Source organism: Tursiops truncatus, chromosome 2, assembly GCF_011762595.2.
Source record: "Tursiops truncatus isolate mTurTru1 chromosome 2, mTurTru1.mat.Y, whole genome shotgun sequence".
Lineage (NCBI taxonomy): Eukaryota > Metazoa > Chordata > Mammalia > Artiodactyla > Delphinidae > Tursiops > Tursiops truncatus.
Window position 1 is genome coordinate 102,256,287 of NC_047035.1, and position 26,930 is coordinate 102,283,216.

The 26,930-nt window shown below is 44.8% G+C and overlaps 1 pseudogene; it reads left to right on the forward strand.

The window, feature by feature from the left end:
• The first annotated feature begins 17,593 nt into the window (after positions 1–17,593).
• LOC101323569 (adenylate kinase 2, mitochondrial pseudogene) lies at positions 17,594–18,347 on the forward strand (annotated as a pseudogene).
• Positions 18,348–26,930: the final 8,583 nt, after the last annotated feature.

Here is a 26,930-nt window from a genome sequence, read left to right on the forward strand (position 1 = left end):
CTGGTCTCCTAAAGGTCAAGATTTGCTGTCTGGTAGCACGGCTCAAGAGTAAAGGCTCCCTAATGCTGTGCTAGGCGATTGCTTTGCACTCCAAACATTGTCAATTTTGTCCAAGTAGCTGCAGATGTGTCTAGCATTAAGTCAGAATGGTGTCAAGGGCCCTTCTTGAACACCGGCTGCTTCTCAGAGAGACTGGTCCTAAAGCCCTAGTCTATTACAGTCCATGCCCAAAAGGCAGACATTTAAGGCTTAAAGGAGGATGGAGAATAAAGCTGCATTAGATTTTTTAATGTTTCTGAGTCAGGAGACCCAGGGGAAGAAATCCTCTGGCGATCCAAATGTCCTTCCCTCTCCCCTCCCATCACCAACCGTCCTTTGGATTTCCCCATTAAGGTGCTGCCGCAATACCTATGAAGTCCTACCCCCGAGCTGCCTTCCTGATAAACCATTCATCACCGCTCTGGCCCGTTCTAGCTATGGAAAAGCTATAATAGACTAATGCACCCATTACATTAAGAAAGGTATATGTTACAGGAAGTAATGTGCCAAGGGGAGGCATGAGGTGGGGGTGAGGGAGGGAGACTGAATCAACCTCTGAACAGAGTGCTCAGCGTAATGAAGTCTGCAGATGCATCAGCTCCTCCATCCCCCAGCCTTATGAAGAAGACATGCGCCGCGCCCCCCCCCCATAAAATACACTTGTTTAGTTTGAACCTTTTTTTTTTTTAAGCAGGAAAACATTACAACTGATTTGAAAGCATTCTTAAACTAGAAGATCTGGATGAAGGTATTTCGGTTTCTAAAACTGGTAGGGCTGAGTGTAAATCAAGTAATAATTCCCATATTTTAATGAGAAGAGAAATCTGGATTTCTACTCTGGGAAAAGTCTCCAGAGTGTTGAATGTTGGCTCACATTTCTAAAAGCATGATATAGGCCAAATAAAATTCAGCTGCCTACCCCATCTAGCCCTTGGGATGCCATTTGCGATTTCTGCTTTAGACCCATTTACAGCTTAGCTTATATGGGTAGTTATCTGACTAATTAGAAGTTTAATGGAGAGATCGAGAATGGTGGAGAGGTAGCATAAGATGCACCTGAACTGGACCAGTTTGGGGGAAATCCAACCTGCATGTCCATGTAGGCCTGCAGATTGAGCAAATCCCAGGATTTAACCTATGGGAGTGGGTTCAAAGATTTCTTATTCTAAAAGTGGGGATAGGGGCATAGCAAAAGAGGTCTAAAACTAGGAGATGTAGCTAAAGAGGTTAAAAAAGGTGAATTGTAAACCACTATATACAGAATGGATAAATAACAAGGTCCTACTGTATAGCACAGGTAACTATATTCAATATCCTGTGATAAACCACGATGGAAAAGAATCTAAAAAAGAATATATATATTCTTGTACATATAACGGAATCACTTTGCTGTACAACAGAAATTAACACAGCATTATAGATCAACTATACTTCAATTTAAAAAAAAGAAAGATGAATTGTGAGTGCAGGTAGCCCAAGGTCTAAACCAGGCATGCCGCGATGCACTGAATGTGTGTGTCCCGCCCAAACGCATATGTGGAAGCCTGAATCCCCAACGTGATAGTATTGAAAGGTGGGGCCTTTGAGAGCTAACTGGGTAGGTTTGGATGAGGTCATGGGGGTGGAGCTGCCCATGGAATTGGCGACTTCTCTCTCTCTCCCTCCCCCACCCCCTCTCTCTCTACCATGTGACGATACAAGAAAGCAGCCATCTGTAAACCAGGAAGAGGGCCCTCGTGTTCTCACCCTGATCTCACATGTCCAGCCTCCAGAACTGTGAGAAATAAATGTTTCTTAGGCCACCCAGTCTATGATATTCTGTTATAGCTGCCCGAACTAAGACAGATGCTAAGCAGGATTGACCACACCTGCCAACTCCAACTGGCCAGGGTACCAGGTTGCTGAGGGGTTTGCGAAGCTGGGAGGAAAGAGTGCTAAGGTAGTGGTGTCTCCAGTGCAGTGCCCTTGTTAACCCTGGTCTGAAAGAGCCTAAAATTAGAGGGATTACCAGACAGTTAGCTCTTCCTCGGGCAGGCAGGGGTTCCACTTTCACCACATAACCATGGCCCCTCAGAATGACCCTGATTTGTTTTTTGTTTTGTTTTGTTTGTTTTTTTAATCGGGGTATAATTGCTTTACAATGTTGTGTTAGTTTCTGCTGTACAACGAAGTGAATCAGCTATATATATGTATATACACACACACATATATCCCCCCACTCTTGGATCTCCCTCACCACCCACCCCACCATCCCACCCATCTAGGTCATCACAGAGCACCGAGCTGAGCTCCCATACAGCAGATTCCCATTAGCTATCTAGTTTACACATGGTAGTGTATATATGTCAATCCCAATCTCCCAGTTCATCCTGCCCCCGCCATGTCTGCACATCCATTCTCTGCATCTGCATCTCCAGAATGACCCTGATTTGTATCTTTCAGTCATGTTTATAGTGATTCCATAGAGTACATCAGCATTTGGGTTTACATCATGCATTTTGAAACAATGAAGAACATCCGGGCCCCTGGCTGCCATCGTGGATGGCAGTGTTGTTCGCCCCACTTCTGCACATGGCCCACCTGAGCTGAGGTGTTGGTGGCAGCCGCTCCACAGTAGGAACTCCAGTCGGAAGAGCCGGGTGCGAGGCCTCTGCACGTGGCCCCCTGTGAGCAAGTGAAACCCAACTAAGCACAAAGGAAAAGAAAAAAGCCATCTCAGAGCTGGGACTATTTTCAAGGCTTCTGTTTTTCTTTGTGGAACACTGCCTTTGGGGCAAAACAAGGAAGAAGCAGGTGATTCTAAGGTCCAGCGCAGAAGCAGAGCCACTGCAGGCCGCTTCTCCAACTCTGAAGGCACTCCAGCCGTGTGGCTGACAGGGTCTTGGTGCTCCGGCCGGGTGTTGGGCCTGAGCCTCTGAGGTGGGAGAGCTGAGTTCAGGACACTGGACCACCAGAGACCTCCTGACCCCATGTAATATCAATCAGTGAGAGCTCTCCCAGAGATCTTCATCTCAAATCTAATACCTAGCTCCACTCAATGACCAGCAAGCTCCAGTGCCGGACACCCCATGCCAAACAACTAGCAAGACAGGAACACAACCCCACTCATTAGCAGAGAGGCTGCCTAAAATCATACTACGTTCACAGACACACCAAAACACACCACCAGACGTAGACCTGCCCACCAGAAAGACAAGATCCAGCCTCATCCACCAGAACACAGGCACCAGTCCCCTCTACCAGGAAGCCTACACAAGCCAATGAACCAACCGTACCCACTGGGGGCAGACACCAGAAACAATGGGACCTACGAACTTGCAGCCTGCAAAAAGGAGACCCCAAGCACAGTAAGTTAAGCAAAATGAGAAGAGAGAGAAATACGCAGCAGATGAAGGAGTAAGGCAAAAACCCACCAGACCAAACAAATGAACAGGAAATAGGCAGTCTACCTAAAAAAGAATTCAGAGTAATGATTGTAAAGATGATCCAAAATCTTGGAAATAGAATGGAGAAAATACAAGAAACGTTTAACAAGGACATAGAAGAACTAAAGAACAAACAAGGACTTCCATGGTGGAAAAGTGGTTAAGAATCCGCCTGCCAATCCATGGGATACGGGTTCAAGCCCTGGTCTGGGAAGATCCTACATGCTGCAAAGCAACTAAGCCCGTGCGCCACAACTACTGAGCCTGTGCTCTAGAACTCGCGAGACACAACAACTTAGCCCACATGCCACAACTACTGAAGCCCACATGCCTAGAGCCCGTGCTCCGCAACAAGAGAAGCCACCACAATGAGAAGTACATGCGCCGCAACGAACAGTAGCCCCTGCTCGCAGCTACTAGAGAAAGCCCAGATGCAGACACTAAGACCCAAAGCAGCCAAGAATAAATAAATATATAACATAAAATAAATGCATTTATATAAAAAAGGAGCAAACAAACAATGATGAACAACAAAATAAATGAAATTAAAAATTCTCTAGAAGGGGCTTCCCTGGTGGCGCAGTGGTTGAGAGTCCACCCGTCGACGCAGGGGACACGGGTTCGTGCCCCGGTCCGGGAAGATCCCACATGCCGCGGAGCGGCTGGGCCCGTGAACCATGGCTGCTGAGCCTGCGCGTCCAGAGCCTGTGCTCTGCAACAGGAGAGGCCACAGCAGTGAGATGCCCGCGTACCGCAAAAAAAAAAAAAAAAAAAAAAAATCTCTAGAAGGAATCAATAGCACTAACAGAGGCAGAAGAACGGATTAGTGACCTGGAAGGTAAAATAGTGGAAATAACTACTGCAGAGCAGAATAAACAAAAAAGAATGAAAAGAATTGAGGACAGTCTCAGAGACCTTTGGGACAACATTAAACACACCAACATTCGAATGACAGGGGTCTCAGAAGAGGAAGAGAAAAAGAAAGGGACTGAGAAAATATTTGAAGAGATTATAGTTGAAAACTTCCCTAATAAGGGAAAGGAAATAGTCAATCAAGTCCAGGAAGTGCAGAGAGTCCCACCAGGATAAATCCAAGGAGAAACACGAAAAGACACACATTAATCAAACTATCAAAAATTATATACAAAGAAAAAATATTAAAAGCAACAAGGGAAGAGCAACAAATGACATACAAGGGAATCGCCATAAGGTTAACAGCTGATCTTTCAGCAGAAACTCTGCAAGCCAGAAGGGAGTGGCAGGACATATTTAAAGTGATGCAAGGGGAAAATCTACAACCAAGATTACTCTACACACCAAGGATCTCATTCAGATTAGACAGAGACATTAAAAACTTTACAGACAAGCAAAAGCTAAGAGAATTCAGCACCACCAAACCAGCTTTACAACAAATGCTAAAGGAACTTCTCTAGGCAAGAAACACAAGAGAAGGAAAGGACCTACAATAACAAGCCCAAAACAATTAAGAAAATGGTAATAGGCACATACATATCGATAATTACCTTAAATGTAAATGGATTAAATGCTCCAACCAAAAGACATAGACTGGCTGAATGGATACAAAAACAAGACCCATATATATGCTGTCTACAAGAGACCCACTTCAGACCTAGGGACACGTACAGACTGAAAGTGAGGGGATGGAAAAAGACATTCCATGCAAATGGAAATCAAAAGAAGGCTGGAGTAGCAATTCCCATGTCAGGCAAAATAGACTTTAAAATAAAGACTGTTACAAGAGACAAAAAAGGACACTACATAATGATCAAGGGATCAATCCAAGAAGGAGATATAACAATTTAAAATATTTATGCACCCAACATAGGAGTACCTCAATACATAAGGTAAATGCTAACAGCCATAAAAGGGGAAATTGACAGTAACACAATAATAGTAGGGGACTTTAACACCCCACTTTCACCAATGGACAGATCAACTAAAATGAAATAAATAAGGAAACACAAGCTTTAAATGGTACATTAAACAAGATGGACCTAATTGATATTTATAGAACATTCCATCCAAAAACAAGAATACACTTTCTTCTCAAGTGTTCATGGAACATTCTCCAGGATAAATCATATCTTGGGTCAAACCTTGGTAATTTTAAGAAAACTGAAATCATATCAGGTGTCTTTTCTGACCAAAACACTATGAGACTAGATATCAATTATAGGAAAAAAACTGTAAAAAATATGAACACATGGAGGCTAAACTATACTCTATTAAATAACCAAGAGATCACTGAATAAATCAAAAAGGAAATCAAAAATACCTAGAAACAAATGACAATGAAAACATGATGACCCAAAACCTATGGGACGCACGAAAAGCAGTTCTAAGAGGGAAGTTTATAGCAATACAATCCTACCTCAAGAAACAAGAAAAATCTCAAATAAACAGCCTAAACTTACACCTAAAGCAATTAGAGAAAGAAGAACCAAAAAATCCCAAAGTTAGCAGAAGGAAAGAAATTATAAAGATCAGATCAGAAATAAATGAAATAATATACACTGTTAAAAAACTACCAACCATGAAAAGTCTATTTTCCTAATATCTCTACAGAGATATTCCCTGTTTTTGAATCGTGTAAAGTATCTTTTCTCTTGAGCTTACCATCTCGTAATAGAGATTAGGCACATTCAGTTGGCCTATTTTATCATTTACAGAATATATATTTTTATTTTCATTTGCTGTTTCCCCATTACATGAGCCCTGCTGTGAATGTGCTTACAATCTTTGGAGTTTATGGTCTGATCAGATGGATTAATCATATAAACTTAGGCTCCAAGAGAGCAATTTTATCGTTGCTAATAAATATTCTGAGTTCTAAAATAAAAAATAAAAAAAAAGAAATGAAAAAGAAATGAAGGAAATGGTAGCAAAGATCAATAAAACTAAAAGCTGATTTTTTGAGAAGATAAACAAAATTTATAAACCATTAGCCAGACTCATAAAGAAAAAAAGGGAGAAGACTCAAATCAATAGAATCAGAAATGAAAAAGGAGAAGTAACAACTGACACTGCTGAAATACGAAAGATCATGAGAGATTACTACAAGCAACTCTATGCCAATAAAATGGACAACCTGGAAGAAATGGACAATTTCTTAGAAAAGCACAACCTTCTGAAACTGAACCAGGAAGAAACAGAAAATATAAACAGACCAATCACAATTGGTCTGAAATTGAAACTGTGATTAAAAATCTTCTAACAAACAAAAGCCCAGGACCAGATTGGCTTCACAGGAGAATTCTTTCAAACATTTAGAGAAGAGCTAACACCTATCCTTCTCAAACTCTTCCAAAATATAACAGAGGGAGGAATACTCCCAAACTCATTGTACGAGGCGACCATCACCCTGATACAAAAACCAAAGATGTTACCAAAAAAGAAAACTACAGGCTAATATCACTGATAAACATAGATGCAAAAATCCTCAACAAAATACTAGCAAACAGACTCCAGCAGCACATTAAAAGGATCATACACCATGATCAAGTGGGGTTTATCCCAGGAATGCAAGGATTCGTCAATATACGCAAATCAATCAATGTGATACACCATATTAACAAATTGAAGGAAAAAGACCACATGATCATCTCAAAAGATGCAGAAAAAGCTTTCAACAAAATTGAACACCATTTATGATAAAATCTCTCCAGATAGTAGGCATAGAGGGAACTTACCTCAACATATTACAGGCCATATATGACAAACCCACAGCAAACATTGTTCTCATTGGTGAAAAACTGAAATCATTTCCAATAAGATCAGGAAGAAGACAGGGCTGCCCAATCTCACCACTATTATTCAACATAGTTTTGGAAGTTTTAGCCACAGCAATCAGAGAAGAAAAAGAAATAAAAGGAATCCAAATCAGAAAAGAAGAAGTAAAGCTGTCACTGTTTGCAGATGAAATGATACTATACATAGAGAATCCTAAAGATGCTACCAGAAAACAACTAGAGCTAATCAATGAATTTGGTAAAGTAGCAGGATACAAAATTAATGCACAGAAATCTCTGGCATTCCTCTACACTAATGGTGAAAAATCTAAAAGAGAAATTATGGAAACATTCCCATTTACCATTGCAACAAAAAGAATAAAACACCTAGGAATAAACCTACCTAAGGAGACCAAAGACTTGTATGCAGAAAACTATAAGACACTGATGAAAGAAATTAAAGATGATACAAACAGATGGAGAGATATACCATGTTCTTGGATTAGAAGAATCAACACTGTGAAAATGACTATACTACCCAAAGAAATCTACAGGTTCAGTGCAATCCCTGTCAAAACTACCAATGGCATTTTTCACAGAACTAGAACAAAAAATTTCACAATTTGTATGGAAACACAAACGACCCTGAATAGCCAAAGCAATCTTGAGAAAGAAAAACGGAACTGGAGGAATCAGGCTCCCTGACTTTAGACTATACTACAAAGCTACAGTAGTCAAGACAGTATGGTACTGGCTCAAAAACAGAAATATAGATCAATGGAACAGGATAGAAAGCCCAGAGATAAATGCATGCCTTATCTTTGATAAAGGAGGCAAGAATAAACAATGGAGAAAAGACAGCCTCTCAATAAGTGGTGCTGGGAAAACTGGACAGGTACATGTAAAAGATGAAATTAGAGCACTCCCTAACACCATACACAAAAAAAAAAACCTCAAAATGGATTAAAGACCTAAATATAAGGGCAGACACTATAAAACTCTTAGATGAAAACATAGGCAGAACACTCTATGACATAAATCACAGCAGGATCCTTTTTGACCCACCTCCTAGAGAAATGGACATAAAAACAAAAATAAACAACTGGGACCTAATGAAACTTAAAAGCTTCTGCATAGCAAAGGAAACCATAAACAAGATGAAAAGACCACCCTCAGAATGGGAGAAAATATTTGCAAATGAAGCAGTGGACAAAGGATTAATCTCCAAAATATATAAGTAGCTCATGCAGCTCAATATCAAAAAAACAAACAACCCAATCCAAAAATGGGCAGAAGACCTAAATAGACATTTCTCCAAAGAAGACATACAGATTGCCAACAAACACATGAAAGGATGCTCAACATCCCTAATCACTAGAGAAATGCAAATCAAAACTACAATGAGGTATCACCTCACACCAGTCAGAATGGCCATCATCAAAAAATCTACGAACAATAAATGCTGGAGAGGGTGTGGAGAAAAGGGAACCCTCTTGCACAGTTGTTAGGAATGTAAATTGATACAGCCACTATGGAGAACAGTATGGAGGTTCCTTAGAAAACTAAAAATAGAACTACCATATGACCCAGCAATCCCACTACTGGGCATATACCCTGAGAAAACCATAATTCAAAAAGAATCACGTACCAAAATGTTCATTGCAGCACTATTTAGAATAGCCAGGACGTGGAAGCAACCTAAGTGTCCATAGACAGATGAATGGATAGATAAGATGGGGCACATATATACAATGGAATATTACTCAGCCATAAAGAGAAAGGAAATTGAGTTATTTGTAGTGAGGTAGATGGACCTAGAGTCTCTCATAGAGAGTAAAGTAAGTCAGAAAGAGAAAAACGAATACCGTATGCTAACACATGTATATGGAATCTCAAAAAAAAGGTTCTGAAGGACCTAGGATCAGGACAGTAATAAAGATGCAGATATAGAGAATGGACTTGAGGACACGGGGCTGGAGGGGGAAGGGTAAGCTGAGACGAAGTGAGAGAGTGGCATGGACATATATACACTACCAAATGTAAAATAGATAGCTAGTGGGAAGCAGCCACATAGCACAGGGAGATCAGCTCGGACCACCTACAGGGGTGGGACATGGAGGGTGGGATGGAGACGCAAGAGGGAGGGGATATGGGGATATATGTACACGTATGGCTGATTCACTTTGTTTTACAGCAACTAACACAACAATGTAAAGCAATTATACTCCAATAAAGATGTTTTAAAAGAAAATCCCACATGTTGCAAAGAACAGTTTAAAATATAGTCTAAAGTGAATGACTCAAATTCTGTAATTATAAAGAAAAATACTGAGCAATAACATGTATAAGGATATATCGGCATCTCACTTGGCCCTTAATATTTAAGTATTAGAATTTTGTGAGTCTTTTTTCCACTCTTTGGAAATCCACTGAAGTGGATGCAGTAGGGCGCTACTCGCATTCCCCTTCAGCACTAGCAACTCACTTTGCCAGCTGCTGGGAGAGTTGGATACTGATGGCTTGCAGCTGAGTCCTCTCCAGGACCTGTCTTCAGCCACAGAGCTGCTCCTGGGTGCAGGCTCCATCAGTGGCTGCTCAGAGGAGGATACGAAGTCCAGACCTCTCTTGCCTCACCTAGAACAACTCTGAAGGGCCATCCGAGTTCCAAAACTCCCATAAGATCACCTGAAGCCTCTGTTTCAACTACGCTGCAACTCAATTCTCTTTTGCCCAATCCTTCTTCCTTCACTCTCCACTTGGCACGTAAATCTCAGAATCTATTTCCTGGAAAACTGACCTACAACACAGACCTAGTTGCAATACAGGAGAATAATAGAATATCAAAGGTGCTGTATGGCAAGCTAATTTTAAATGGCTTTCATACTGAAGGAATAAAATTGCAACTTTAGGGAAGCAAGGAAGATGTTATGTAAATATTAATGAAAAACATTTCCATTTGTCCAGAATATTCAGCTTTACCTATGTTTAGGGAATACGTGCTCAATTTATTTAGGATGCCTCTCTGTTCATTTGAGGGTCTCTCCCCACTCCAGTGATGAGATTTGAAGAGCAGGTGCCAATTGCTGTGTCCAAATCCCAAGGCAGGAGTAGGCAAATGACCCTGGCCTGGCCAGTCCTGGTTCCCCATGTCCTGTCTATAGTGATTAATCCAAGAGAAGCGCATGTGACCAAGGCAGAGCCAATCAGAGTCCTTCCATGGGACTGAACAGTACATACCAAGAAAGATAGGCTATGTCTTTCCTCTTATATCATAAGCTGTGATAATGTAAGCCTGGAGCTGCTAGCAGCCAGGTACCTCACTGCCCATCTACAGTAGAAGAGAATAAGGCCAACACAGAGAGAGAAGTAGAAACAAGAGATGACAAGGTAAAGAGACAGAAGACCACACTGCACATGCCCTTGGATCCAACTGTTAGTCAGAACTAACCTTGGACAAACCAGCTACATGAGCCCCAAATATTCCCCTGCAGTTTGCTTAAGCTCTGTTGAGTTGGGATGTCCATCCCTTGCAGCTGAAAGAATCCTGACGAGTTCACTGTATCAATCATCCAGTCAGAGACAGAGTAAAGCAAAACCAAATAACCACCCTAAGACATAACAGCAAAGCAGAGGTCCCTAGCATCAGAGCCCAGGAGCTCTACCAAATCCCAGCAGAGTAATGCAGCTGTGAAAGAGAGAGGATGCATTCTGGGGAAGCTCTTTGTTAAAAGCTCCAACCTAGAAGCAGAATTAATATAGGCAGAATATAGACTAGAACATAGGCAGAAATAAAACGGTGTTTGTGGTGTAAAAAAAAAAATCACTGATGACCCCCCAAAATAAAAACAAACAGGACAATAAAACTCGTACCTGGTATTCTTAGAGGAAAGGAAACTCTTGAGTTGAGGTCAGGGGAGATGGAGCTCAGGCTGAGAAGGCTGATGGCAGTGGAGAAAGTTCAGGTCCAAGTGGGCAGTCTGGAGGAAGGGGCTGTCAGACTCATGTTCGTGCAGGGCCTTCCACGTCAAGAAAGAAGTAGGTGGTAAAGGAGAGGCTGGTGGTTTACCCACGTCCCGCAATTCATAAGCAGAGGCAGATTGGCTGTGAAGCTGACAGAAATTAAACTTCAGTGTTCCTCCCTTGCAAAGGCCCTTCTAAGATCCTGCGAGGGGCTGTTGAAATTTGTTTACTTGGTCATATGTGTTTGTAAAATTTCCAGAAGTAAGATACCGTAGCCAGAGTGGGTTAACAAGTGCTATAAGACACTGTCTCTTTCTAACCTGATTTCCCCTCTTTCTTACTGATCCTCACGACATGTGGTATTAAGAGGTCATGAGCATCTTGGGGATCCAGCTAAGGGGGTGTTGAATTGGGGATCCATTTCGACTGGGTTTGGTGGATTATAGTTATGAAGTTCAAGGTCTCTTCCATGTACCGTTATACCAGTATCGCTTACAGTCCTGCTGTGGGAAATGTCCTCCAGGAATACACCTACACACCGTGCTGGCTTATAAAGGTGCAGGGCAAGAGGTGCTAGAGCCACGTCAACGTGTCCTCTGCCACCAACACCAGACATATGCGGGGAAGCGGGGAGAAGTGCATTCTGAAATGTAGAGAGCCAGAATGCAGTTCCATGGAACATTCTTCCAGTCATCAGGTGTGGAAACTTCTAAGAACAGGATCTAGTGCTCATCACCACCTCGTCAGAACAGCGGTTGCATTTCCTGTCAACGATAAACTCAGTAATTCAGGGGACACAATCACGGTATATTTTCTAAAATTTTGTTACCTGGATTCATAGCCAGTTGACTAGACCTTGTGCTTATTCAAGGGACTCGTTCCTTCCACATCCTTCTACCTGCTTGCTGAAATCTACCTGGTGCCTGGGGATTCCTTTAACAGGAGTAAGAGAATCCTATTTTTCTACCATACAGCTTAAAACGCAAATATTTGATTTGATTAAATCTTCAGTGTAAACTGGTTCCATTTTTCACTGTTTGTAAGATGTGGGATGGGGAGCTGGTTGGGGCGGGGCATGGACCAAAGGATCAGAGCCGGGGGAAGGGAAGAGCGAAGAGGAAGCAGGAAGGAGGAAGGAGGGTGAGGACCCTTCCCACCTAGGGGAGATGGAAGGACACAGAAAAGAAACAGGGAAGAGGGAACAACTTTACAGACTCGCAACTTCTGTTCCCCTTACCTTCAGCATGGCGGTGCCAAACAGGAGCTGTGTGTTGAGGGATGCTGGCGTGCGGCTGCCAGCGCGGGTAGCCGGCTGCACGATTTATGAAGGGTTTTTTAGCACAGCCCCACATCCTGCAAAGAAGGTTCGTTCCCCGGGGATTCGTTACTCAAGGAGCACTGTGCAAACACCACTTCCTGGGGGATGTTAATAGTGTCTGTAAGCAGGAGAGAGAGAGCGCGAGAGGGAATCATTGTTTTAGCCGAGAGAGAAATTAGCTCACAGCTGCAAAAGAAAACTCGCCTCTGTGTAGAACAGACCCCTTTGCTAACAACTGAACAATAAGCCTCTTTCTTATGAAGGACTTTTGATATCTGCAAAGTAGATTCTGCTAACTAAAAAGTAAGTACTTTCTTCGAGCGTCTAGGCTTCTTGTGGTCAGCGTTTCCTTGGAAAGATGGAGTACTAGGCGGTGCTACCTAATTCCAGCCGAGAGCTGGACTTCGGCTGTTTATTTACATGAGTTGTTTGTGAATGTGAGCTGGTATACGTGAAGGAGAAAGATGGGACTTTTAGGGCAGTGGTGTGCCACCCGTCCCCACTCCCCGGGACTGGCTTTCAGCCCTACAAGGGAGAGGTGGGGCCGGACATGGAAAGTTGCTTCCAGGAAAGTTGGTTTGAGGCTCCAAGTCTCTGCGGGGGCCTGGGAGACAAAGAACAGCACAGAGCTGGGAGAGGAGAAATCTCCCGGGCTTGGGAGCATCGCGAAGTAGTGCCCTGGCCCAGATGTTGGTGACCTCCTGTGCACACAGGCAGCTGCGCTGGTGGCATATTGATGAGGGAGAGTCAGAGGAGTGGAGTAGGGCAGAAGCAGACAACAGAATCACGAGCTGGAGGCCAAGCCAGCCTAGGAATCTCTTTGGCTTCATCCTCCTTGACCAACACACCCTAACTCGATCTCACCATTCCTAAGACCAGGAAAACTGAGATCTCCAAGGAAAAGGAGGGAAGAGGTGGTGTTTCTCCCACACCTAAAACTAACCACCTGCAGTCCACTCCGAGGACAGGAGACACTCCTGCACGGAGGGCAGCCCACGGTCACCTCATCACACCAGTCTCAAGGTAGGGGACAATCCAGTATGAGACAGTGGGGCCAGGGCTCTCAGAGTCTAAATACAGAGATACCAAAGAGGTGCATTTTAAGAGGGGACTCTTCTCTAGGAGACCATACTGAGAAGCCAATCCCAGCACCTTTGACTTAACCCCCCACCCTGGCAGGGAGATGAGTTTCCTGAGCCCTTGCTTCCCAGATGCTAATCTTAGAACTCATTCTCCAGGACTGAGATTTCCAGTGGGCCTGTGGAATCAGACAGACCCTCCCATCCCCTGAAAAGTAACCCTGGGATTGAGCAGAGGACAAACCTCTCCCTTCTGTCCCCCAATCTCCCTCCCCTTGTAACACTGTTGTATCCATCAGGACTCTTATTGCCACGAACAGCAGAAACTCATTGAAACTGACTTCAGCCACAAAAATTTGCAAGGTGGGGTAGCAAGGTGGAGATGTGCTCATATCATTGAGATGTCCAGAGTCTCATTCATCTTTAGGCTTGGCTAAATCCAGGGGCTCAATGATCTCATCAGGACAATGTTTCTAGCTCTTGATGCCTCTCTTCTGTTGGGCTCAAATGGTGGCAAAAATGACCCCAGCAGTTCTACATTTTTATGGGCCTGAGAGTCTGAAATTTCAGAAAGAGAGAGACTCTCTTTCCCTAAATGTAGGGAAGGCAAAAGTAGCAAAGCAGTTTCTTAATGGTCAAGCTTGGGCCATGTGGTCAGTTTTGAAACAATCACCAAATCCAAGAGGATGGGACTGCCCAGCTGGAAACGGGAATGGGACCAGCTCCACTTCAACACATGGACTGAAAGTGGGGGGTGATTCCCCAATGGAAAACTGGGAAGTGCTCTCAAAACACGAGGGAAGAAAAGCTGGACAAGTAAAAACAGATATGCACTATAATTATTACTCACATAAGATCTAGTTTAAATGATCAGAAAGGTCAGGCTTGAAGGGGACAGGAGTTACCAAAAATACTCACAACAGACACGTGAAAGAGAGGGGGGCATTCCATAGCTATTTTGTGGCAGCAGAAAGAATTAAATTATGGGCCAGCTGCGTTCACTCAAGTCTCAGGTCTTATATGGCTTCCACCAGCAAACGAAGCCACCTTCTTTTTCAGCCCCGCCCCTCTCCTCACTGGCTCTCTGCATGAGTCATGGGCTGTCTATTCTGATCATGACAATCAGGGCGTCTTCCATGCTTATCATCATCTTCTAGCTAGGACTGCCCTGTCCTCAGCTCCCTGAACAGAGGCAATGCTGGACTCTTCCTTGCCCCGTGGTAGCCACTGACTGGAGAAGAGATGGGCGCATGATACAAGCGTGTTTCATCTGTGGGCACCCCCATGAGATGCTGTGGTGGCAACAGCAATCAACAAAACCAATCAGACTGGGACGCTGGGGAAGTACCTAGTGGCAGCCTCTGATCTTGGTGGCTTTCTGCTGCCAGTACTACTTGTAGTCCACATGACTCCTCACATTAACCACCACCCTATTTTTCTTAAGAGGGTCTTAGGAAGTTTCGCCACTTCAATTTAAACCTCTCTGCCAGAGGAACAACTCACTGAACCCTAGGAGCAGCAGCTCTCGTCGTCCCAAATCCTCTCTGTGACAGGCTAAGTCACAAAGCAGCTCAGAGGGGGCACCACGACAGCTGAATTCTCAACATTGTTTTCAGGAAACTTGGATGCTCAGGGTGGCAGACAACACAGTGCACACACAGCGGGGGTTCTGCGCTATCAAAGGCATCTGTCCACAGAGCAAACTCTCTCCAGGTTGGGAGAATGAACAGTTCAAGAGGGTGGAAGGGAAAGGAGGTCAGGACACCCAGCAGTGCACAGTCCTTACTCCAAGAGAGTGGCTCGTTAAAAACACCACAGACAAAGCAAGATGGAAAGGTGCTTCGGGCTGCCTACCTTTGCCCTGGAACATAGGAACGCTTCAGTAAAAAAAAAAAAAAAAGGAATAAAAAAACGACAAAAGCTATGGATAAGAACCAGTATGACAAATGAGAGAAAAAGCTATTGCTTCCAGCCGTATAATATATGAATTTTCTCTACTTGTCAGCTCCTCGAAAATGGAATCCTGAGTCCTTTCAGTCAACATCAAGCCTTTCTTGCCTAGTTAACGTTAATAGAGGGAGGCAGGGAAGACGTGAGGGTAGCATTTGATAAGTGCTGGAGGAACACTGCTTTAGAAAAGCACATTAACCCTTTTTGCCTGTTCCAGCTCCTGCGGGGGGGGGGGGGGGGGGGGGGGGGGGGGGGGGGGGGGGGGGGATGGAACAGGTGGGCTTAATTGGCTCTGAACAAAGCCCTTGAAATCCCCGGAGAGCTATGCAACCAGATGTCGCCCTCTGGCACTAAGTGTTAAAGAGGAGTCTTTGTAAGGAGCCCGGCGGAAGGTGGACGGCAGATTTGTTTGAATGAAACTAAGCTTCCACCTTCACTTTAAGACATTTTAGGGTACCCCTCCCCAGAAAAAAGAAAACAAGATACTTACAGTAAAAGTTTACAATTCCCGTTCTAAGTGTACCACATAAGGGGTGACATGAAGTTAAAGGGCATCTTGTCAAAACGGCAATACCCATCACAATTGCACCCACCCCTCCATCCGCCATCACGTTCTCTCTCACACTCCCTGATCTTCAAGGCTAGTTCACGTTTCTTTATGGTATCGTGGAACGACCACTTGGCCAGGAGACAGAAGTCCAAGGCTTGAGTTCTGTTTTCATCGTATGCCATGTGTGTGATCCTGGGCACATCACTTATTTACAGTGAACCTTTGCCTCCTTCACCACCAAGTGGTTCTACTTTATGTCACATCTGCCTCACAGGATTACCAGAAGGACCAAATGTATTCATCTGCCTGACATTTGCCAGACACCTGCTTTATACCGGAAGGTACAAAGGAATATGAAGGAATACATATTTGAACCAGACTCAGTTCCGACCTTGGGAAACTCACCGGACAGCCAGTGTACAGGACTGCGCTCTGTAAACAGAAGAGCACTTTGCAAAGGGAAACCATTTCTGTTTCCTGTTATACAACCTGTTACTGTCCTCTAGATATATCCTAGATTTCGCCAAGCCCTTGTTCTCCTAGATAGCTTTAGTCTACTTCCTCTTGGTCCCAGCTTACTTACTTCTAAAGTTGTGGCTTCTGAATGAGCTTCCCTTGCAAGGAGAGGAGTCCCCAGTTTTTCTTCCAGGTTAATTTTTATTGAACATGACCTCTAGAAGGGGTAGCTCCTCTCCTGTGAGACTCTACTCTTGGGTCCAGGATAGATTCTCAAACCAAGATGAGCCAATATGCAGACGTAGCCTCCGTCCAGGAGTTCAGAATTGGCACACTGGAAGAGGGACAGAAAGAAGCAGCCACGTGCAGGGGTGGCATGTGAATAACAAACTCCAAAAACGAGATCCATCCGTTCAACAAGTGTGTCCCCAGAGCTGTACCGGTCACTGTCTGGGAGACCTCCCTGCACTGTTTTATTTACTTTAGTAGGAGTGGGGTTTTGTTCCTTATGAACAAATGATCTGTCTGACATCCTGTCCCAGATAAGCATGGCCCTAGGACACCAGCCCTAGGCTGGCCTTCAACAGATGTCTGGGTTTAGCCTAGCAACGAACCATATGTCTGTGTGCTGCAGCACACGAGGCTGTAGCCATGTTTTTAAATGGAAAACACAAAAAAGAATAAGCTATTGAAGAGCTAACCCACTATAAACAGAGTTATCCAGTGGAAAGAAGCAGCTGAAAAAGTGTCAACAATGTTATCATCTGTGAAAAACATTTAACCCCAGTCAACATTTTAAAAAGATACGGAAGGCCATCAGACTGGCCTTCTGCCTCAGTTAACCTCATTACCTGTCACTCTGCCAGTATCACCAAAGTTGAGCGCTGAACTTCGGCAGGAGCTTTGAGGTTCCAATGGGCCCGTGCTGGGCACTGAGGACACAGGAGAAAATCTGTTCTCACAAGAGCTCTCTGTAAAGTGGAAGAAACCTACGTTGAATTAATAATCACAACGCTGTGACAAACGCAGCTTTAAAAACGTGTTCAAGTGTCCTGAAGGCATCGGGCCGTGCTTCTGGGGCCGCCCAGAGCCAGCAAGGGTACCCAGGCACCCAAGTTGACTGAAAACTTCTGTGTCTGCCATTTGGCTACGGGGGACATGCTGAGGGCCATGGTGGCTTCTGGCTCAGAGCTGGGAAAAAAGCTGAAGGCAACTACGGATGCTGGGAAACTGGTGAGCGATGAAATGGTCGTGGAGCTCATTGAGAAGAATTTGGAGACGCCTCCACGCAAAAGTGGTTTTCTTCTAGATGGCTTCCCTCGGACTGTGAGGCAGGCAGAAATGCTTGATGACCTCATGGAGAAGAGGAAAGAGAAGCTTGATTCTGTGATTGAATTCAGCATCGCAGACTCTCTGCTGATTCGGAGAATCACAGGAAGACTGATTCACCCCGAGAGTGGCCGTGCCTACCACGAGGAGTTCAACCCCCCAAAGGAGCCCATGAAAGACGATATCACCGGGGAACCCTTGGTCCGCCAATCAGATGACAATGAGAAGGCCTTGAAAATCCGCCTGGAGACCTATCACACCCAGACTGCCCCGCTGGTGGAGTACGACAGTAAACGGGGGATCCACTCTGCCATCGACGCATCCCAGACCCCTGGCGTTGTGTCTGCAAGCATCCTAGCAGCCTTCTCCAAAGCCACGTCCTAGTAACAGAATGCCAGGCGAGACTGCACCACTGCTCATCACCCTGCGGCGTGATCCCTGCTCTTAGGTGCTGGGCAGAGGGGAGGGGTGGTCAGGGTAAGGATGGAGAGGGAGGGTTGGTGAGGGCTCAAGAGGAGAATGGGAAGAGCAGCAGTGTCGTAGTGAAGCGATTTCTTTTCCATGGAGTAGGAGTCCTAAAAAGTATAAGCAAAGGGAAAAATTGATTTTTTAAAAGACTGATTGGAAGGTATAAATAGAAACGGGGATGCAGTATTATTTCTAAGGAATCACGTTGTCATTTACTCCAGACTGGTGACGATATTTTTTAAAGCCAGTGCCCTAAGACCTCAGCTTTTATCAGAACCTCATGTCAGCCCAGGAATGCCGGAAATCACACTGTTGTCCTATCTGTCCTGTAGCTTGGAACAGGGCAGGAGGTGACTACTAACCCTGGTTCCCCATACCATGAGATCAAAGTCATCTCCCCATTTGAAAGTGATATAGAGTGTGTTCATGGGGGTAGGGGCTCAGCACATCAGGTTTACTGGAGTCATGGGGCAGGTGGGGCAGGCCGGTCTCACTCCCTTCCCAACTTACCACTGATGTACCGGCCCACCGGCTCTTGTGGGTAAGCTCTCGACAGCCACCCAGCATATGCCACAGTCCTACACTCTTGCCTTCCTCCATCCATGTCGTGTGGAAAGACCCTTTTGAATAAATGTGCAAGTGTCCTAAGCGACCTTATCCAAAGATTGTCCTTTCCATCCTCAAATCCTGTGACTGGGATCACTCAGCAGCACTGTGATGTATTATTTTCAGTGAGGTGCCTTTCTTAACTGTCCAAATGCTGCCTTTGTTTGGCCCCTAAATCAATAAAGTGTGTTAAATGTTTGTAAAAACTAAAACTAAAAAATAAAAACGTGTTCAAGACAGAGAGCTAACACAGAGACAGGAGTGACCAACAACATCAGGGAGGAGGATAGGAAAGGCTTTCTAGAAAAAGCTGGCTTTTGAAAACTGAATAGGAGTTTGTCTGGCAAATAGGGTGAAGTTAGAGGGGGGAGAAAGAAGAACATTTGAGGAAGAGAGAATAGCATGTCCCAGGACCACAATCCTTCAGCCTCTGCCCCTGACCCTCAGGAACACCCACCACCCAGGCTACTCTGTCCGCTATGCTCTGCTTGCCAAGATGGGTGCCCTGGACAGCACCGGAACCGGCCACAGCTTCCACTGCTGCAGACTCAGCGTTTCACATCCTTGGCGAGGCTTGCAGTGGCCAGCAGCCCCCGTTCCCACGCGCCTTTCTCCAGGTCTTTCCTGTGGTCTCCATTTATTCCTCCTCTCCTGGTCCTTTGGTTGAGATCCCAGTGTGTTCTGCTTCCAGATTCACCAGAGCTAGGACCCTGGGGATGCAGTGAATGCTTCTTGCATGGGGGTGGGGCCCGGAAGTAAACTAGGCCCTGGAGGAGAAGATTTCCATGAGTGGCAGAGAGGAAAACCTTCAAGGGGGGGGGGGGGGGGCGGGTGAGCAAGTGGTGTATTCCTCACAGAGCAGGATGAGGGGAAACCTAAGAGAGAGAGATTTACATTGGAAAAGACACTATTTCAAACAGAAATGTCCTGGGCAACCCATTACACGAAGGCACTGAGGGCACGGTGGATCCAAACAGTCCTGAGAGTGAGACCTTGTGCCACCATGGGTCAGAGCTGAGCAACATTCGAAGGCTCCAATTTGTCCTAAGTGAACCAATGTGCAGAACTAATGAGGTCATCAATTTTTCTTCCAGTTAATGAACTTGTCAGGAGGGGTGTGATGCGGGAAGATGATGAGATGAGCAACCAAACCTGATTAAATAGTTTCATCTTCATCAAAGAATCAGACACAGAGCTGAAGCCCCATTATTCACTAGAAGGGGATAATTACACAGAGGGGGCTGCCGTCAGACCCACCCCTCCCCTCACCCAAGGGGCTCCATTCCCTTGGGTACAGGGAGTGTGTCAGACCTGGGAATGGGCACTCATTTAATTCAACAACTATTTGTGGGCAGTTTGCTCCATGTCAGGTGTGGACCAAGAACAAAGGATGGAGACGAATAAGATCTTGTCCTTGCCTTTAAGAAGTTCATGGTCGATCTAGCATGGAACAACAGCTAACTGAAATATGCTATGAAAGATGCTCCCCCAGCACTTCACACCAGGTGCTATGGAGACAGAGGCGACTGGGAAAGAGAGAAAGGGGAGAGAACCCAGGAAGTCTTCTCATAGGTGGTCACCCTTGATCTGGGCTTTAGAGATGAGCAGAATTTCATCCTGGAAGAAAGAGGGGAACTATAAGGGCATATCAGGCAGAGAGGCAAGCTTGAGTAAAGATAAGGTGGTATGGGGGCTTCCCTGGTGGCGCAGTGGTGGAGAGTCCGCCTGCCAATGCAGGGGATGTGGGTTCGTGCCCCGGTCCGGGAGGATGCCGCGGAGCGGCTGGGTCTGTGAGCCATGGCCCCTGAGCCTGCGTGTCCGGAGCCTGTGGTCCGCAACGGGAGAGGCCACAGTGGTGAGAGGCCCGCGTACCGCAAAAAAAAAGATAAGGTGGTATCATAATATCCAGCTTGTTTGGAGAAATGTAACCGAGCAGGACCCTACGGGGCCTTCCTCACAGGACTCCCCCCACCGCACCCCCATGTCCTCCACCTGCCGTTTGTCTGTAGAAAAACTTTAGTCAAAGATTTAATCAGAGAAGTGAGAAAATGCAGAAGGAAAGGAAAACAGTCAAACAGGACAAATAATAACAGTTCAGTCATTAAGCAAAGTCAAGGACTGTCATTATCTGCATGAAAATGGGTCTAAGCCATGTCCAGGTTTCAGCCAGAGGGAGGGAAAAAGGGAATGTGGAGGAGGCTTAACTGAAGTCCAGATAGAGAAATGGCATCCAGCTCGCGTTTTATTGGCAAGAAGAATGTCACATGACCAAACCTAAATGCAAGGGAGGTTGGGAAACGTAGCGTAACTAAGACTGACTACGACTGTAATACCATGGAGGAAGGGGAAAATGGATTTAGGTGGATAGCTGACAGCTTCTGCAACACCGCCTAAGACTGTCAAGTCTAATTTGTGGACTCTTTTGCACTGTCATTTCTTACTAGGCTCTAGGAAATCCATGATAGACTTAAACCTCTTTGCTTTCCTCACGACTGTGACCTTACTACAGCAGCACACGGCAACCACGGACTGTATGCCATTGTCAATGGTAATTGATTAGAAAGGAATTATGATTAAAAACAATGGGCTTTCGCCACCCTATACTACAACCAATAAACAAGTCTGTGCCTTCACAAAAAAGAGCTAAAGATTTCCACCATTTGAAAAAATACCCCCATGGAACCCAGGCAAACCTCTGTAGAACTCCAAGATTTCACTGAGCACAGTTTGAAACCCTTAAAACTACTGATGGGACAGGGTTGAAAGCTTCTTAAGAATTCACCCTGTGATATAGACTCATGAGCATATCTCCATTTCTGCAAACTGAATCGTACGAGTGTTTTTTCCGCTGCAGATTAGGAGAGCTAAAAGTATTGCTGGGAGTAGAATAGTTTGGTATCCATCAGAAGTGTCTCCCCTGCCTGCAAGATATTCTCCAACCGCCCTGCCATGGCAGGCAAGGCTCTTTACAACCTGACCGCTGCCTAACTTGCCCAACTCAATTCCAACGTTTCTTTCCGCTGTGCTCCCTGAACCCCTTGCTCTCTTCCGAGTGTATCATAACCTTTTGTACCCTTATCCCTGTGCCCACCCTGTTTTCCCCCCCCGCCTGGTCTGGAATGTCTTTCTCCTTTATTTCTGCCTATTGGAACTCTGCCCTTCCCATCAAATTTTTCCTGATCCTTCCAGCCTCATGTGCTTTTTTTTTTTCCGCGGCTCTTTGCTTGTTCCTTATGACATGTTATATTCTATCCTGTAACATTTGCTGGCTTCTTCGATGAACTCTGCGACTAGACTTTAAATTCTTCTAGGGTAAGGATGAGTCTCACTTACCTCTTCCTCCCCGCCATGTCTAGCCTAGTATCTTGAGGTTGTAGGACTCAAAAAAAGTTTTATTTTTTTGGTCGTGCTGCGCAGCTTGCGGGATCTTAGTTCCCCAACCAGGGATCGAAACTGGGTCCCCCTGGCAGTGAAAGCATGGAGTCCTAACCACTGGACCGCCAGGGAAGTCCCCCCAAAAAGTTTCTTGAATTACCACTCCAGTCAGAAGTCTGGAGACGCTATACATTAGCTTAAATTCAGTCCCTCTTTAGGGAAGAGAAAGTACTTCCTCACATGCCTAGGTAGTCAGTAACTAACGTGCATTTCAAGGTATGATTTTAGATTTAGCAGCAAGGCATTGCCTTCCAAACATAAGTTTATTCAACTATTCGTGTAACATGTTTTTTGTAAAATGTTTGGATTAATAAAACTTTCTCTGAACAGCTCCCATAACAGGTACTAGGAATCCAATATTGAACAAGACAGGCTTGGCCCTTTTCCTTGAGCAGCTTACGGTTCAGCCTGTCAGAGAGCCGTCAAATCCATTACCAACTACAGACACTAACTGAGAGCCCATGGTGTATGAGGCATCACGCCAGCAGGGCTGTGCACTGGCTGCGGTATGCAGAGGGGAGCATCGGGTGACAGGTCACACACAGAATCAGTATCTGGTTGAGGAGATAGGACATATATAAAAACAACAACAAAAAAACACTGCTAAGTACCACATGTTCCTCACCAACCAGGAAATCAGTCATCAGGGGAGGCAGGTCTTTGGAGGCAGGATTCCTTGCTAAGGCCAGGTAAGTCCGAAAGACATCGTGGAATGGGAGGGACATGTTCTAGGCCCTGGCAAAAGGCTGGGCTTGGATACAGGGAAATGAGGGAGTAGTAGGGCCCTCCAGGGAGTGACAGAGGAAGGTACAGTGAATTTAAGAAAAAACAAAGCAACTTTACAGGAGCAAAGCCTTCACCCTATCCTTTCTGTATTAATTCAGCACTCACAATGGACAATGCACTGGCGAGGTGCTGGGTGGCTGTCACATGGGTATAGGGTGTGGCCCTTGCTCCAGAGGAGTTACAGTTCAGACATGTGCAAAAAGAACCAGCAATCAGGTAGTATTTCCTCGCCTGGTGTCATTCCATTCTCTGCTTCGACTTAACAGCAGAGAGCATTATCTCTAGGAGACCACTGTGAAGAGGTCCTTTTGCTTCCTGGTGGTGGAGGGAGGAAGCTGGCACCCAATTCATTACTCTGTCTCATTAGCCAGCTAGTATGTAAGTAGACATTAAATGGTGATGTTCAGTAGGGATACAGGGGATCTAGGTGGATGATCAGGGGCTGGCAAGTTGGGTGGAGATTCCAAACCTTTCTCTCCCCACTCCCCACTCCCTAATTCTTTCTAGAATACTGTAGCTCTTCTTGCATTCTCCTCTTGCACTTAACCATGACTACCAGAGCTTAAAAAGAATAGAGTTACTCTTGGGGCACTTCTTGGAGCAAAGGCAAAAAATGTAATAAAACGTCAGATGAAAGAAAAGAGTCACCTTCGTTCTGAAATGCCTCCTTCAAGGAGAAAAATGTAATCAACAACACCTGACTAAGATGGGAACTATCATGTATATAGAAAAACATATCCTCTCACTTCCTGTCTTCCCTCTTTACCCTTTCTGCCTCTGCCCAGGCAGGACGAATTGTTTGGTCAACATACTAAATAAACCTCTGTCTACAAATAATAAATGCTGGAGAGGATGTGGAGAAAAAGGAACCCTCCTACTCTGGTGGTGGCAATGTAAATTTGTTCTCTCACTATGGAGAACAGTATGGAGGTTCCTTCAAAAACTAAAAATAGAGTTACCATATGATCCAACAGTCCCACTCCTGGGCATATATCCACGGAAAACCACAATTCGAAAAGATTCATGCACGCCTACGTTCACTGCAGCACTATTTACGATAGCCAAGACACGGAAGCAACCTAAATGCCCATCAACAGATGAATGGATAAAGAAGATGTGGTACATATACACAATAGAATATTACTCAGCCATAAAAAAGAACGAAATAATGCCATTTGCAGCAACGTGGATGGACCTAGAGATTATCATACTAAGTGAAACAAACAGAGAAAGACAAATATCATATGATATTGCTTATATGTGGAATCTAAAAAAATGATGCAAATGAACTTATGTACAAAACAGAAACAGAGCCACAGACATAGAAAACAAACTCATGGTTACCAAAGAGGAAAGGCAGGGAAGGTTAAATTAGGAGCTTGAGATTAACATATATGACTATATGTAAAATATATAAACAACAAGGACCTACTGTATAGCACAGGGAACTATACTCAATATTTTGTAATAACTTATAAGGGAAAAGATTCTGAAAAAGAATACACACACACACACATACACACACATATAACTGAATCACTTTGCTGTATACCTGAAACTAACACAACATTGTAAGTCAACTATACTTCAATTTAAAAAAATGCTAAATAGGGCTTCCCTGGTGGCACAGTGGTTGCGAGTCCGCCTGCCGATGCAGGGGACACGGGTTCGTGCCCCGGTCCAGGAAGATCCCACATGCCATGGAGTGGCTGGGCCCGTGAGCCATGGCCGCTGAGCCTGCGTGTCCGGAGCCTGTGCTCCTCAACGGGAGAGGCCACAACAGTGAGAGGCCTGCGTACTGCAAAAAAAAAAAAAAAAAAAAGAAAGCTAAATAAATTTCATGTAAGTTAGGAGCTTTAAAGCTCTAATAATTTTCCTTGGCTCTTTCTTTTCCTACTCAAATAAGAAAAGCATCGTGGTTCTAACTTTTGATCAGAATTGTTCTAGAATAACATACCTTCTCATGAATGACTTCCTGTGTCTTCAAGAGATCATTTTCTTGAAAAGCCCCCTGACTCTCTTTTTGCAAGTCAGGCAGTGTAGTTTATTGGCTTTGTAATAGGAAGCTCTTGCCATTAGGGACTGAGCTAAGATCACCAAACTATCTCCCATACGTCCTTAGTTGAGCTTTGAATCACAAAAGTAGTAGAAGGCCCAGCATGATATCTCCTCCAAAATGAGCAATCCCTTAATTAAACAGAAGTAAATAGAGGTTACAATGTGTTCCTTAATTAAATAGATGTAAATGCCCAATCACTGTGCTTTCCACACACATCAATTCTGCATCATCTCATTTTCCTGTTTGCCCAGTGGAAATGAAAATTCTGAGGCTCCATTTTGGTCAAAATCTCCCAAGTGTGCCTGCAAGGCTGGGCGTTCAATCATGAATATTTACCTACTGGTTTATAGAAATCTGTAACTGGTGTCTACTCTTCCTTCCTTTGGCATCTGTGGGCTTAGGAATTACTATGAACCTCACATTACTGGACTATCAAAGAGAAGTGGCCCTGCCTTTGCCCAACAAAGCACCCTGACTCCCACCTTGGGAAAACATACCTGGAGACACTATGTGAAGTGTGTGGTGTGGAAGGGGCATCTAACATAAAAACTGAGCCCTCTGTGTTGGGTGGCACTGGGTGACCCTGAGACACAGTGCCTCACGTCTGCTGCCATTCTTTACACCGAATCTCCAAATTCTTCCTGGGTATTGTAAATATAATTCGTGGAATCTAGGATGGTTAATTTGCATGTGTCACCTTGGCTGGGCTATGGTGCCCAATTCTTCAGTCAAACACTAGCCTAGGGGCTTCCCTGGTGGCGCAGTGGTTGGGAGTCCGCCTGCCGATGCAGGGGACACAGGTTTGTGCCCCGGTCCGGGAAGATCCCACATGTCGCGGAGCGGCTGGGCCCGTGAGCCATGGCCGCTGGGCCTGCATGTCCGGAGCCTGTGCTCCACAACGGGAGAGGCCACAGCAGTGAGAGGCCCGCGTACCACAAAAAAAAAAAAAAACACTAGCCTAGATGCTGCTGTGAAGGTATTTTGTAGTTATCATTAACATTTACAATCAATTGGCTTTAAGTAAAGGAGATTACCCGCCATAACCTTTGGCCTCATCCAGCCAAGAGAAGACTCTAAGAGCAAAAACTGAGGTTTCCTGGAGAAGAAGGAATTCTGCCTCAAGACTGTAACACAGAACGCCTGTCTGAGTTTCCAGCCTGCTGGCCTAAACTACACATTTCAGACTTGCCAGCCTCTACAAATCACACGAACCAATTCTTTAAAAGAAATCACCCTCTATGTGTGTACACATCCTATCAGTTCTCTTTCTCTGGAGAATGCTGACCAGTAGGGAATGTGTCTGAATTAGATGAAAACATTCTACTTCCGATTTAGAGAAAGTAGTCCACCTCAATTGCAGCTTAAAGCAAGCTAACCGAGTGCCCTCGAATTGCTAAGATGGGAACAGGACTGGGGTGGAGAGGACGCACTGGGTCCATGCCACTCAAAGTGGTGACCATATTTAGGGAGCTTTCATCTCCTTGCAAGCTCTGGTGAGGCCAGCAACTTGCCAGCTATGAATTGGACGGTTATCAGAGGACAGCAGTGGGTTAACAACACTTTAACTGAGTCAAAGTGTTAATTGGAATAGAATCCATCTCAATGTATTCCTAGAAACAGGTCCGCTTTCTGAGGCATTAGGAATAAATTGAGGTGGATCCCGTTCCAATTAGAATTTATGATTAAGACCATCATTTCAGGAGGACAAGCTAAGCAAAGCC